This window comes from Nomascus leucogenys, unplaced genomic scaffold (genome assembly GCF_006542625.1).
Source record: "Nomascus leucogenys isolate Asia unplaced genomic scaffold, Asia_NLE_v1 000642F_140476_qpd_obj, whole genome shotgun sequence".
NCBI lineage: Eukaryota > Metazoa > Chordata > Mammalia > Primates > Hylobatidae > Nomascus > Nomascus leucogenys.
In genome coordinates, this window is record NW_022097921.1 from 46,193 (window position 1) to 61,296 (window position 15,104).

Below are 15,104 nucleotides of genomic sequence, written 5' to 3' on the forward strand. Positions count from 1 at the left end.
GAGGTTGCAGTGAGTGGAGATCACCCCACTGCATTCCAGCCTGGGAGACAGAGACTCCGCCAAAAAAAAAAAGAAGATCTAGTCTTTAATAGTACGACAGAATGACTACAGTCAACAATAATTTATTGAACATTTTAAAAAACTTAAAGAATATAATTGGATTGTTTCTAACACCGATAAAGAATAATTGCTTGAGGGAGTTGGATGTCCCATTTACCCTGATGTGATTATTGAATGCCTGTATCAAAATATCTTATATACCCCATAAATATAAACACTATGTACTTACAAGAAATAAAAATTTAAAAAACTAAAATTTTTTTTTAATCTGAAAAGTACTGGTGGGAAAATAATAAAAAGTTATATTTGGGTCATTGGAGCACCAGAATAACACAGAAACAGTATTTGAAGAGATATGACAAATGAATAAGTTTGTCAAGTCACTGATTGGAAAATCTCTAAGAGCTCCAAGCCAAAAAACAAAAACAAACAAACAAACAACAACCAAAAAAAAAAAAAACAAAGAAAAAACCAAAAACCAAACAAACAAAAACAAGCAACCCCCAAACTAGACAATTTATAATGAAATCCTGAAAATCAAAGGTGAATGGAAACCTCTTAATGGTCAAAGTTAATCAACATGTGGCCTCCTAAGGCATAACAATCAAATTTAAAGATGACTTCTTATCAGAAAAATTGGATGTTAGAAGACAATAATTTGACAGCTTTAAAGTGGTAAGCATTAATAACTGGCAGCTTAGAATTATATAACCAATAAAAATATCCTCCAAAAATACAGGTGAAATAAATGTTTCTATGTGAAAAGGAAAAAAAATACTGAGATAATTCTCTCCAGTAACCTCTATACAAAAGCAATTCCAAAGTGAGATCATCAGATAAAACCAATAAAAAATTGTAGCAGTTCAAAACACAAAATCATGAAAAGGAATAAAGAACCATGAAAAGGATAAATATGTGGGTGAATCTGAAATTATATTAAATATGTAACGCAATAATATATATGGTACATAAGTTTTAAGTATATGCAGAATTAATATTCAGAAAAAAAGAATACAAAAATAAAGGAGCCTACATTACTTTTAAGTGTTGAAGGTCCTTGCATCATTTGGGAGGTGTTAAAATTAAAAATTTATGTTAGACATTAATAAATCTACAAGACCTGTTATAATCTCTAGCATAACTATTAAAAGAAGAGTATTTTAAAATAATCTAATGAAAGATGAAATGATTAAATTATTGATTCACTAAAAATAAGTCAACAAAATAGCAAAAAAAAGAGCATAGAAAATGGGACAAATAGAAAAGTTTGCTGGTGGATTCAAGTACAAATAAATCAATAATTACTTCAAATTAAAAAAGATCTAACTCTTCGAATTTAAAGACAGAGATATTAAGACTGAAGAAAATTCTAAGTGCATGCTGCTTAAAACAGAAACAAAAATTAAATATAAGGAGGATAATGTATTTTTAATTAAATGATAATGGATTTATATGATAAAAACAAAACAATTAAGAAACAATGTAGCTATACAGATTTCAGAAAAAATTGTCTAACATCAATAATTATTACTAAGAATGAATAAGACCTACTATTGGATAGCACAACAGGTGACTATAGTCAATGATAACTTAATTATACATGTTAAAGTTAACTAAAAGAGTGAAATTGAATTCTTTATAACACAAAGGAGAAATGCTCTCTATGATGCAATTATTATGTATTGCATGATTGTATCAAAGTATCTAATGTATACCAAAAATATACTCACCTATTATGTACCCATAAAAATTAAAAATAAAAAACTATTAAAAAACAAGAATTATTACTAATTATAATGAAAAAATTCCCATAATGATAAAAGAGTCAATCAACTAGGAATATATAACTATCCTTAACTTGTATGCTCTGAATTACATATCCAAGCATGTATAAAGAAATAAAATGACATAAAAATAAAGATAAATTGAGAAGTTCACATTCAAATTAGAGGATGATAGATGTCTCTTAGTGCTTGTCAGAAAAAAAATCAGTAAAAATACACAAAATAACAACGATCAAACTTGAACTTTAAATGTATAAAACACAGTACAGGGAACCTGTAGAAAGTAAATGTTAATAAAGTGCTCGGCTGTATAGCAAGTTTCAAAAAACTTCCTAGGTCGGGAATCATACTGAGTGTATTATCTATCATCTGTGGGATTAAGAAACAAATTTTAAAAATGAAAATAAGAAGAAAACTCTTAACAGTTTAAAAATTAAGCACTACCACTATATATAATCCAAGGCTCAAAAAGAGGGCAAAATATAAAGTAGAACATAATATGAGCCAAATGATACTAAAAATGTGGCTTAATGAAACAGAATACAGCAATAGCAGTAAGTAAAAGAAAATTAATAGCTTTAATATGCATACACTAGAAAAGAATAAAAAGTTTCAAAGTATCTGTATAGAAATTACTAGTACAGCAGAGAATGTAGGACAGAAATAAGTTAGAAGTGAGCCAAAATTAATAGAGTAGAAAACAATATAGAACAGAGAAAATCAACAAAAGTAAAAGTTGGTTTTTAAAATTCATAACTTCTTGGGGAAATTAATCAAGGTACAACTGGAGTGTCCCATCTGTACCCGGAGCCTCCCGAGACTCGTTGGGGGTCCAGTCTCTACTCAGAGCCTCCGGAGACTGGAGTGTCCCATCTCCGCCTGGAACCTCCCGACACTGGTCAGGAATGGAATCCACAATGCTTCAACATTTATGGATTTTTTATAGAGACCAGGTTTCACCATGTTTCCCAGGCTGGTCTTGAACTACTGGGCTCAAGCAATCCACCCACCTGGGCCTCCCAAAGCGGGGAGGATTACAGGCATGAGCAAATGTGCCCGACCCTATTTCTCTTTTAAAGATTAATTCTAATAATAATAATTTCTGGTTTTATGTATTTTTACAAATAATTGACATGATGATGTAATATTCACAATGCTTCAACAATGTGAGAAGGTATATGTGAACATTAATCACATAATTGATAAAATATATGAAATGATGAAGCCAAAGCAGGTCATTAGGAAATATTGATAAACATTCGGTATTGAATTTACAGATGTTACCGAAGTTGAAGTTGTACATCCACGGGGCCAGTCATCATAAATTATGATTGATGATTAAAATGAGAGCAAGAAATATCCAACTGAGTAGTAAATTGAAAACCACCTAATAAATTAATTCAAGATGGATTAAAGACTTAAATGTTAGACCTAAAACCATTAAAATCCTACAAGAAAACTTAGGCAATACCATTCAGGACATAGGCATGGGCAAGGACTTCATGTCTAAAACACCAAAAGCAATGGCAACAAAAGCCAAAATTGACAAATGGGATCTCATTAAACTAAAGAGCTTCTGCACAGCAAAAGAAACTACCATCAGAGTGAACAGGCAACCTACAGAATGGGAGAAAATTTTCACAACCTACCCATCTGACAAAGGGCTAATATCCAGAATCTACAATGAACTGAAACAAATTTACAAGAAAAAAACAAACAACCCCATCAAAAAGTGGGCGAAGGATATGAGCAGACACTTCTCAAAAGAAGACATTTATGCAGCCAAAAAACACATGAAAAAATGCTCATCATCACTGGCCATCAGAGAAATGCAAATCAAAACCACAATGAGATACCATCTCACACCAGTTAGAATGGCCATCATTAAAAAGTCAGGAAACACCAGGTGCTGGAGAGGATGTGGAGAAATAGGAACACTTTTACACTGTTGGTGGGACTGTAAACTAGTTCAACCATTGTGGAAGTCAGTGTGGCGATTCCTCAGGGATCTAGAACTAGAAATACCATTTGACCCAGCCATCCCATTACTGGGTATATACCCAAAGGACTATAAATCATGCTGCTATAAAGACACATGCACACGTATGTTTATTGCGGCACTATTCACACTAGCAAAGACTTGGAACCAACCCAAATGTCCAACAACGATAGACTGGATTAAGAAACTGTGGCACATACACACCATGGAATACCATGCAGCCATAAAAAATGATGAGTTCGTGTCCTTTGCAGGGACATGGATGAAACTGGAAACCATCATTCTCAGCAAACTATCACAAGGACAAAAAACTAAACACCGCATGTTCTCACTCATAGGTGGGAATTGAACAATGAGAACACATGGACACAGGAAGGGGAACATCACACTCCGGGGACTGTTGTGGGGTGGGGGGAGGGGGGAGGGACAGCTTTAGGAGATATACCTAATGTAAATGACGATTTAATGGGTACAGTACACCAACATGGCACATGTATACATATGTAACAAACCTGCACATTGTGCACAAGTACCCTAAAACTTAAAGTATAATAATAAAAAAAAAAAAATCCAAAAATTAGCCAGGTGTGGTGGCATGTACCTTGTAGTCCCAGCTACCCGGGTGGCTGAGGTGGGAGGATAGCTTCAGCCCAGGAGGTGGAGACTGCAATGAGCCGTGATCCTGTCACTGCACTCCAGTCTGGGTGACAGAGCAAGACCCTGTCTCAAAAAAAAAAAAAAAAAAAAAAATGTGCTGAGTAAAAGGAGAATTATATCTCCTCTTATATTAAAATTGTAATGAAATAATTATGACAATTATTTTGTTAATGAAAATTGGAGTCTATAGCCAAAATAATGTTAACACTTTTTAATAGTAAAATTGTTATCTTCCCATTTGGGATTCCATCAAACCCCCAAAACAAGTTTGAAAACTACTTATCAAAATCATAAGTGAAACTTGAGTTACGCCATTTTATCATATCTCTCAATAGAATATATGTATTTCACCATGTTCATAAGCCTTCACTACAAAAGACTATTACCAAATCATATAAACAGGTGCAGAATAGGAGGTAGCTTCAACTCCCTGGCAAATCTCATGTGCAAAATAGGATCTGTATGAGAAAAGCTACCAAGCAACATCAAATATCCTTACATATCTGTTCAAGTTCAAATAATTTTCATTTCATTCATAGCAATTTAAAATGCACTCATAAGTTTAAAATAATAAATCAAAGTAACTTATTTACCTTACAAAAATAACATGTAACACTGGTGGAGGTAAATTTGTGTCTAAATATATTCGTAGGGTAGATCTGAAGTGCACTTTTTCTTTCAGTGATGAAAGAGTCCATCTGTAAATGGAAGCATATGCATCTATTTCATCTAAGTAAGGAGTGATATATACATCTGTCTATGTACAAATTGTTTCTAGTGAAGTTTGTCTGTGGGCATTGTGTTCCTGAAGAACGAAGTTTTTTATGTTGTCTTCTAAGGCAAGGCCTAGAATTTCTCTTCAAATTCATCATCATAAACAGGTTCATGGTTCATGTCACCACTGTGTCTTATTGTATCTGCAACAATTTCCAACCCATGTCTCTTCTTGAGTGCATTTTTTGTGAAATACAAGCATGGCTTGTTAATTCTCCAGGCTCATCTAAACTTCTCTAGGTATATAAACACACACACACGCACACACACACACGCACACACATGCTCCTGCATTCCTGACTCCAGTCAATGTTCCTTTTCTTACCTCTGTGTCTTTCTTGCGTGTTTGTACAGACTTTTCTCTATTGTAAGGACTTGACTCAGGCCATGTAATCCTGTTTCGGTGTCTCCCCAAGGTCAATTTTATCATTACTTTTATTAAGATCTTATGTCTGTAGAGAAGGACACTCATTTTCCAGTTGTCTTCCACTGGAGAACTCACTTCAATATCCTAGAGAAATAAGTCATTAATGCCTTCAAAATAAGGGAAATCTCCATACTTATTTATTCAGACTTCTGAGAGGCCAATGTCATGCCTCATGGCTCAGAGTTATCTGGTTTCTTTTTTTTTTTTTGAGACGGAGTCTTGCTCTTTTGCCCAGGCTGGAGTGCAGTGGCACGATCTCAGCTCACTGTTACCTCCACCTCCCAGATTCAAGTGATTCTTCTGCCTCAGCCTCCCGAGCAGCTGGGACTACAGGCACGTGCCACCACACCTCGATAATTTTTGTATTTTTATTAGAGATGGGGTTTCACCATATTGACCAGGCTGGTCTTGAACTCCTGACCTCGTGATCCACCTGCCTCAGCCTCCCAAAGTGCTGGGATTATAGGCGTGAGCCACCACAACCAGCCAGCCGAGTTATCTGGTTTCTGAGGTTCTCCACTGAAGCCTTGGGCTTCATAAAGCAGCTTTCAATGTTAAGTTCCTTTCAGCAAGAGACACACCTACTCTTCCACATGTGATTACGTGACCTTGCACTTCACGGAGGATGTATCCTTATCTACACAATGGACACCATATCATCAAACTAAAATTCGGGCAAGACTTAAAGGATTATTATTAAATAGTCTAATGTCTCAAGCATCACAGAATCGATACTCAACATATATTTGTGGAAAAGGAGGGAGTAGGAAAGAAACAAAGGTACTAAAAAAATCACAACAGAAAGACACCAATAAAATGACTTTTTGATGGTGTTCGTCCGGTAATAGCCTTCATCTATATTACACACAAACTTAGCCTTTGCTTAAGATGAAAAAGTGGGGCTTGCTTTGGCTGCACATACACTAACATTAAGATGAAAAAGTCTAATTGCAAAATAAGAGCCACTGGTTAGGGCTTCTATTGCTTATTGGCAATGACTTCTTCCAGTGAAATAAACTTTCCTCAGAGAAATTATGTGGGTTTCTCCACATTGTAATTACACACATTGGTATTACTTGTCACACAGATATAAAAAGAAACAATGTTTGATCTATTTGGATTTTTAACACCAGCTGGACTTCTGAAAACGTCTGACTTCCAATCCATAGGTTTTAGAAAGAGAGGGAATTCAAGAGAGCTTGGTATATAATTGTCCCCGTGTAGCCTAAAGCTATGAATGATATATTCCATAAATACTGTAGTAATCGATTGTATTACAGCATCACATATTTTCATAAAAGCTTTGAATGATTTGTCTGTAGGAACGTGTGATTTAACGAAGATGAAGGGAATTATTTCATTTCTGAGAGTCTGCATGAATGAGCCAGGCTTTTGGAGTTAGGCAAAAATGACTTCATATCCCAGTGCTGCCATGTTCTTATCCTGTAGCTTTAGTCAGAGGCAGAACAGACGGGGGGAAACACAGAGGCTGGGCTGAAGGGGGAGGAAGCTAGGAACACTTCCGGGGGCTACTGCACACTGGAACGTGTTCCTGGCCCCCAGCGACTGCGACAAAGAGGATGTGTTTAACAGGCAACCCAAGGCAAGGAGCAACCCAAATTCACGGTAGGCCTTTGGAATCTCAGCAGGAGGAGACCCCTCAACTACCACGGACACTTGCATTGTCAGGGAAAGCTACTTAGAGAAGTGGTGGGGGCAGAACTCCAGCCAGGGGCAGAGCACAGACGGTGTCCTGTGGGAGCAACTGTAGTGGAGCCCTCTCAGAGACGGGCATCCCCCTAGGCTAGAATCTGCCATAGAATTTAGCCCTAAGGGAACTTTTGGACCTGAACTCTACAGGACAATCTTTTTTTTTTTTTTTTTTTTTTTTTTTTTTTTTTTGAGATGGAGTCTCGCTCTGTCGCCCAGGCTGGAGTGCAGTGGCGCAATCTCAGCTCACTGCAAGCTCCGCCTCCCGGGTTCACGCTGTTCTCCTGCCTCAGCCTCCCGAGTAGCTGGGACTACAGGCACCCGCCACCATGCCCGGCTAATTTTTTGTATTTTTAGTAGAGACAGGGTTTCACCGTGTTAGCCAGGATGGTCTCGATCTCCTGACCTCGTGATCCGCCCGCCTCGGCCTCCCAAAGTGCTGGGATTACAGGCGTGAGCCACCGCGCCCCGCCTACGGGACAATCTTATCCATGAAATAGGACCAGTACAACCAGAGCACCTCTCATTCTGCTGGACTCCTGCAGGTCCCCAGCCTGGCCACAGCTGTTTGCAGCACAGTTGCCAGGTGCCTCCTGGGGCTCACATCACAGCTGGTGGACCATGCCTGACAGGCAGAGTGCTTCAGCAGAGTGACCTCTGCAGACACACAACAGCTCATTTGCACCCATGGTCGCCATCCAAATTGCTATGCCTGTGCATGTATGCCCAGGCAGACCTAGCCTTCCCTTCCCTGCCAGCACACTGGTATGGAACTCCTGCACCCTGCCTTGACACTGCTGCTAGCGTGAGTGTGCCCCCTCACCCCTCCTCCCACCCCCACACCACCATTGTCTTCAGAACATTGGCGGGCTCAGAGCACCCCAGCCCTACCCCTGCCAGCACCCTGCCCCCGAGCCTGGGCCACCAGAGCAAAACTAGGCATGGAAAACAGACTAGCCCCAGCCTTGAGCAGACTGCTGCCAGCATGAACATGCACAGAGGGTGCACACAGTCCCGCACCCACCGATGCCTCACCTCCACGCTAAAACCTCCAGCTGCAGGGGGCATGCACACAGTCCCAGTGGGGGCTCCTCACCCCGCCAAGCCATACTGCCACCACTGCTGCTGCAAACATCCACATCGAGGCTAGCACCCCAGCACCCATGAGAACCCTGCCGCAGCAAATGGGTAAGTGTGCACCCTCCAGTGCTGCTGCTGATACATGGGAACAAGGACAGGTCCCACTGTCGAAGCCCTGTAAAGTGCTTTAGCTGGCACTACTCACTGGAATGTTGTGACCAGTGGTCTGGTAGCACCTCAGCCCCTCCAGAACAGGTTCCTAACCTGGAGGAGCCACAGATCAAAGCTGGGGCCTGATAGCAGTCTACCTGAGTTACAGCATACAATCCAGGCAGGAGTTCTGAGCTGAGCCTTGGCCCCCGAAAATCTTCCAGTCATGAAGCCAGTTGACCGAATCCACTTTGTATCACAATCAACCCCCCAAGGTCATCAAATAGGATGAAAGTAAAAAAAAAAAAAAAAAAAAAAAAAAATAGCCCATCCACAGTACAGAAACTTCAAAGATTTGAAAAACATCAGCCCACAAAGATGAGAAAGAAACAGCGCAAGAAGCCTGACATCTCAAAAAGCCAGAGTGTGTGTGTTTTGTCAAAAATGACAAAAGGGCTGTTACCACAGACCTCACAGAAATACAAATAACCATCAGAGACAATTATGAACACCTCTATGCACACAAACTAGAAAATTTAAAAGAAATGGATAAATTCCTGGACACATATACTCTCCCAAGACTGAACCAGGAAGAAATGGAATCCCCGAACAGATCAATAATGAGTTCTGTAATTGAGGGAGTAATAAATAGTGTACCAACCAGAAAAATTCCAGGACAACACAGATTCACAGCTGGGCAGATCACCTGAGGTCGGGAGTTTGAGACCAGCCTGACCGACGTGGAGAAACCCCATCTCTACTAAAAATACAAAATTAGCCGGGTGTGGTGGTGCATGCCTGTCATCCCAGCTACTCGGGAGGCTGAGGCAGGAGAATCACTTGAACCCGGGAGGTGGAGGTTGTGGTGACCTGAGATCGTACCACTGCACTCCAGCCTGGGTGACAAGAGCAAGACTCCGTCTCAAAAAAAAAAAAAAAAAGCTGGGCGCGGTGGCTCACGCCTGTCATCCCAGCACTTTGGGAGGCCAAGGCAGGTGGATCATAAGGTCAGGAGTTCGAGACCATCCTGGCTAACACTGTGAAACCCCCTCTCTACTAAAAATGCAAAAAAAATTAGCCGGGCATGGTGGCGGGCACCTGTAGTCCCAGCTACTCGGGAGGCTGAGGCAGGAGAATGACGTGAACCTGGGAGGCAGAGCCTGCAGTGAGCTGAGATTGTGCCACTGCACTCCAACCTGGGCGACAGAGCAAGAGTCCATCTCAAAAAAAAAAAGAAAATATGCATGTCTTGTTTCTTAGTAATCTATCTGGTTCATTGTTAGTGATTATTCAGCAAACCGTTAGGGGGGCAAGCGTGTTGGCCCTACGCCCTCAATGCCTCTGTGTCTGGGGCGTCGGCTGCTGGTTTTGTGTCCACACAGGAAGACAGAATTAGGGAACTTGCTCCCCACAGCATGACTCAACAGGATGAGAGAGGCAGGCACGGGTGTAGGAGGTGGTGTTGCTGTTGATCTCATTCAGGAGAGCCCAGGCGTTGGGGAGCCCCATGACGCCGGTGTTCCCTCCCGCGTGGATGGGCAGGGGCTGAACGTGAGTCTCCACAGCTCTTCTCGGGCCAAGCCCATCTCCAGGAGTTACCTTTCTCCTGTCCCTTGTTAGACACTGTGCACTGAAGACCTAGCCTTACCCAAAGGGGAGTCTTGCCTTGGGTCTTGGCTGGAGGGTGGTGATCCCTCAGGTCCTGGAATGGCCCCTGGTAGTATCTTTGCTGGCCTGGGGGCTTTGGATGGTTCACCGTCTAACAATGTGATTTAAGGTGAGGGCCTTGGAACAAGCGAGATCAGTTCCAACTTCCAGGAGGGAGCCTGAGAAACAGCAGATAGATCCCAGCTATCTATCTGTCTGTCTATCTATCTATCTATCTATCTATCATCTAATCTATCATCTGTCATCTATCAATGTATCTATGTATCTGTGTGTCTATCCATCTATTCTAACATCTATCTAATCATCTATCTATCTATCCATCTGTCTTCTATCCATTCTATCTATCTATCTATCGGTCTATCGGTCTATGCATCTATGTATCTATCTGTCTATTGGTCTATCTATGTATCAATGTATCTATATATCTATCTGTCTATCTATCCATCTATCTATCATCTATTTTCTATCAATCATCTATTTATCTATCATCTATCAAGGTGGCTCACGCCTGTAATCCCAGCATTTTGGGAGGCTGAGGCGGGCAGATCACTTGAGGTCGGGAGTTCGAGACCAGCCTGGCCAACAGGGTGAGACCCCATCTCTACCAAAAATATAAAAAATTGGCTGGGTGTGGTGGCGCACACCTGTAATCTCAGCTACTCAAGAGGCTGAAGCAGGAGAATCACTTGAACCTGGGAGGTGGAGCTTGCAGTGAGCCGAGATCATGCCACTGCACTCCAGCCGGGGTGACAGAATGAGACTCTGTCTCTTAAAACAAAACAAAATTCATCTATCATCTATCAAATATCTATCAGTCAATCATCTATCATCTGTTACCTATACATCTATTCATCTATCATGTATATTTTTCATCTGTCATCTATCAATCATCTGTCTTCTATATATGTCATCTATTTTTTAAATTTCTTTTGAGACCCATTTTCACCGCACCCGGCCTCATCATAGAATCTTTCTCTCCTCCCTCTCTTTTCTCCACCTGCACAACCCTGATCTCACACAGGTGAGCCGCGCCCCCCACCCCCACCGCCGACAGTGTGAATCTCACCTGAATGCATCTTATAAACAGTCTTCTCCAGTTTAGACGTGCAAAGGATTGAATGTCTCCATTGCTCTTCCTTTGGTGCAGTGCGGTTGGGCAGGTGCAGTGCGGTTGGGCAAAAGCTCCCTGTCAGCCAATATTGACAGCCTCTGCCCACCCATCCCTTGGAGATGGTCCTTAGGTGCCAGAGAACACAGGGCAGGGGCTGATCTCCACAGCCTTCAGGGGCCTCAGTCATCCTAGGCCCTGTCTCTGCTGGCTGTTTATTTTATTTTATTTATTTTGAGACAGAGTCTCGCTCTGTCACCCAGGCTGGAGTGCAATCGCATGATCTCGGCTCACTGCAACCTCTGCCTCCCAGGTTCAAGCAATTCTCCTGCCTCAGCCTCCTGAGTACGGCGCCTGCAATTACAGGCACCACCACACCCAGCTAAGATTTTATGTCTTTAGTAGAGACGGAGTTTCACCATGCTAGCCAGGCTGGTCTCGAACTCCTGACCTCAGGTGATCCGCCCACCTTCGCCTCCCAAAGTGTTAGGATGACAGGCGTGAACCACTGCGCCCGGCCACGGTCGTTTCTTTTTTTTTTTTTTTTTTTTTGAGATGGAGTCTCGCTCTGTCACCCAGGCTGCAGTGCAAAGGTGCCGTCTCGGCTCACTGCAACCTCCGCCTCCTGAGTTCAAGCGATTCTCCTGCGTCAGCCTCCCAAGTAGCTGGGATTAGAGGTGCCTGCCACAACACCTGGCTTTTTTTTTTTTTTTTTTTTTTTGTATTTTTAGTAGAGACGAGGTTTTGCCATGTTGGCCAGGCTGGTTTTGAACTTCTGACCTCAAGTGATCTGCCTTCCTTGGCCTTGCAAAGTGCTGTGATTACAGGCATGAGCCACTGTGCCTGGCCACAGCTCCTCTCTGTCACCCAGATTGGAGTGTAATGGCATGATCTTGGCTCACTGCAACCTCCGACTCCCGGGTTCAAGTGATTCTCCTGCTTCAGCCTCCTGAGTAGCTGGGATTACAGGCGTGTGCCCAATGCCCAGCTTTTTTTTTTTTTTTTTTGTATTTTTAGTAGAGACGGGATTTCACCATGTTGGCCAGGCTGGTTTTGAACTCCTGACCTCAAGTGATCCACCTGCCTTGGCCTGGCAAAGCGCTGGGATTATAGGCATGGCCACTGCGCCTGGCCTCTGCCGTCTCTTTGACACCGGAGGCCTCTGCTTCTGAGCTAAATGGGGCCTGAGGTCTCTGAAACCCACAGGTTCCTACCCAGGGATGTGGTGCTCCCTTGGGGAGGTGGACCTGCTTCCTGGGGCGCTCTATGAGGGTTTCCTCCTCTCACTTCTAGCGGGCCCAGGGGATTCCACGCTTTTTCTTCCTTGCTGTGTTAGACGCTTCTCCCCGCCAAAAGCCTGGCCCCGTCTCCTCCCCAAGCTTTGACTTGTGAATCAAAAGTCAAGGGTAGAAGGTTCTGGAAGGTTGCCTCTGCTCCATCGTCAAATCTCCCCTGAAACTCGGAAGCAAGGGGCTGGCCGGGGTTTGCAGGAGGGACGTGGAACACCTAAGAGGGAGGAAAAGAGCTGCCATCTCATCGTCAGATCCATCCCAAGCTCAGCTCTCTCTCGGTTCCAAGTCCTGAAGTCCCCTATAGGCCCTAGACCACCTGTCAGCCACCATCTCAGTTGATGTTTAAGCATCTGTGGCGATTGAATCACTCACTGATAGTGGGAGGCAAAATAATGTCCCGTAAATATCGCCATGTCCTAATCCCATGTGGGAGACAGAATAATGGCCCCAAAGATGCCCACGTCCTAATCTCTATGTGGTAGACAGAATAATTACCCCAAAGATGTCTATGTCCTAATGCCATGTAGTAGACAAAATAATGGCCCCAAAGATGTCCACATCCTAATCCCATGTGAGAGACAGAATAATGTCCCCAAATATGGCCACGTCTTAATCCCATGTGGTAGACAGAATAATGGTCCCAAAGATGTCCACGTCCTAATTCCCATGTGTTACACAGAATAACAGCCCCCAGCATGTTCTTCCCTGGATGAGCATCCTGTCGACACGTTACAGAATGCTCTCTATGGAAGGAGGACTTTTATTCCAGGGATATTGCCATGGAGAGATGATTCGGGACTGTCCACGTGGGCCTGACATGTAATTATAATTGTCCTTATAAGGGCCAGATGAGGTGGTTCACGCCTGTAATCCCAGCACTTTGAGAGGTTGAGGCAGGTGGATCACCTGTGGTCAAGTCAACACGGTGAAACCCCATCTCTACTAAAAATACAAAAATTAGCCAGGTGTAGTGGCAGGTGCCTGTCATCCCAGCTACTCGAGAGGCTGAGGCATGAGAATTGCCTGAACCTGGGAGGCAGAGGTTGTAGTGAGCTGAGATCGTGCCACTGCACTCCAGCCTGAGTGACACAGCGAGACTCCATCTCAAATAATAATAATAATTAACAATAATAATAATGGTCCTTATAAGAGGGAGGCAGGAGAGTCACAGTCTAGTGAGGTATGAGGAGGCAAGAGCAGGCCTGAGTGACAGCAACCACCAATGAAGAAAGTCAGCCTTTTCTAGATGTGGGAAATGGAGGGAAATGAATTTCCGTCTTGTCTTAGTCTGTTTTCTGTTGCTGCAAAGGAATTCCCCAGGCTGGGTAATGTATTTTTAAAAGATGTTTATTTGGTTGGACGCGGTGGCTCACGCCTGTCATCCCAGCACTTTGAGAGGCCGAGGGGGGTGGATTACGAGGTCAGGAGTTTGAGACCAGCCTGACCAACATGGTGAAACCCTGTCTCTACGAAAAATACAAAACAAAACACAAAATTAGCCGGGCGTGGTGGCTGGCGCTTGTATTCCCAGCCACTTGGGAGGCTGAGGCAGGGGAATTGCTTGAACCGGGGAGGTGGAGGTTGCAGTGAGTTGAGATTGTGCCACTGCACTCCAGCCTGGAGACAAAGTGAGACTCCATCTTAAAAAAAAAAAAAAAAAGGTTTATTTGGCAGATGATTCTGCAGGCTCTACAGGAATCATGCCTTCAGCATCTGCTGCTGGTGAGAACCTCAGCAACTTCCACTCCTGCTGGGAGAGGAAGGGGAGCTGGTGTTACATGGTGGGAGAGGTAGCAAGAGGCAGGGAAGGAGGTACCAGCCTCTTTTTCTTTTTCTTTTATTTTATTTTATTTTTTGGAGACACAGTCTAACTCTGTTGTCCAGGCTGGAGTGCAATGGCATGATATTGGTTCACTGCAACCTCTGCCTCCCGGGTTCAAGCAATTCTGCTGCCTCAGCCTCCTGAATAGCTGGGACTACAGGTGCACCTGCCGCCACACCTGGCTAATTTTTTGTATTTTAGTAGAAACGGGGTTTCACCATGTTGCCCAGGCTGGTCTCGAACTCATGAGCTCAGGCAATCCTCCCGCCTCGGCCTCCCGAAGTGCTAGGATTACAGGCGTGAGCCACCGCGCCCAGCCACCAGCCTCTTTTTCATAACCAGCTCTTTCAGGAACAAATAGAACTCACTCATTACTACAAGAAAGGCACCAAGCCGTTTATAAGGAGTCTGCCCCCCCTTGATTCAAACACCTCCTGCCAGGTCCCACCTCCAACCCGGAGAACCAAATTTCAAGCCGAGATTTGCAAGGGACAAACAACCAAACTATATCATCACTTTGTCCTCCAGAAGGAACCAGACCTACTAAAAACTGGATTTTTAACCCAGGGAGGC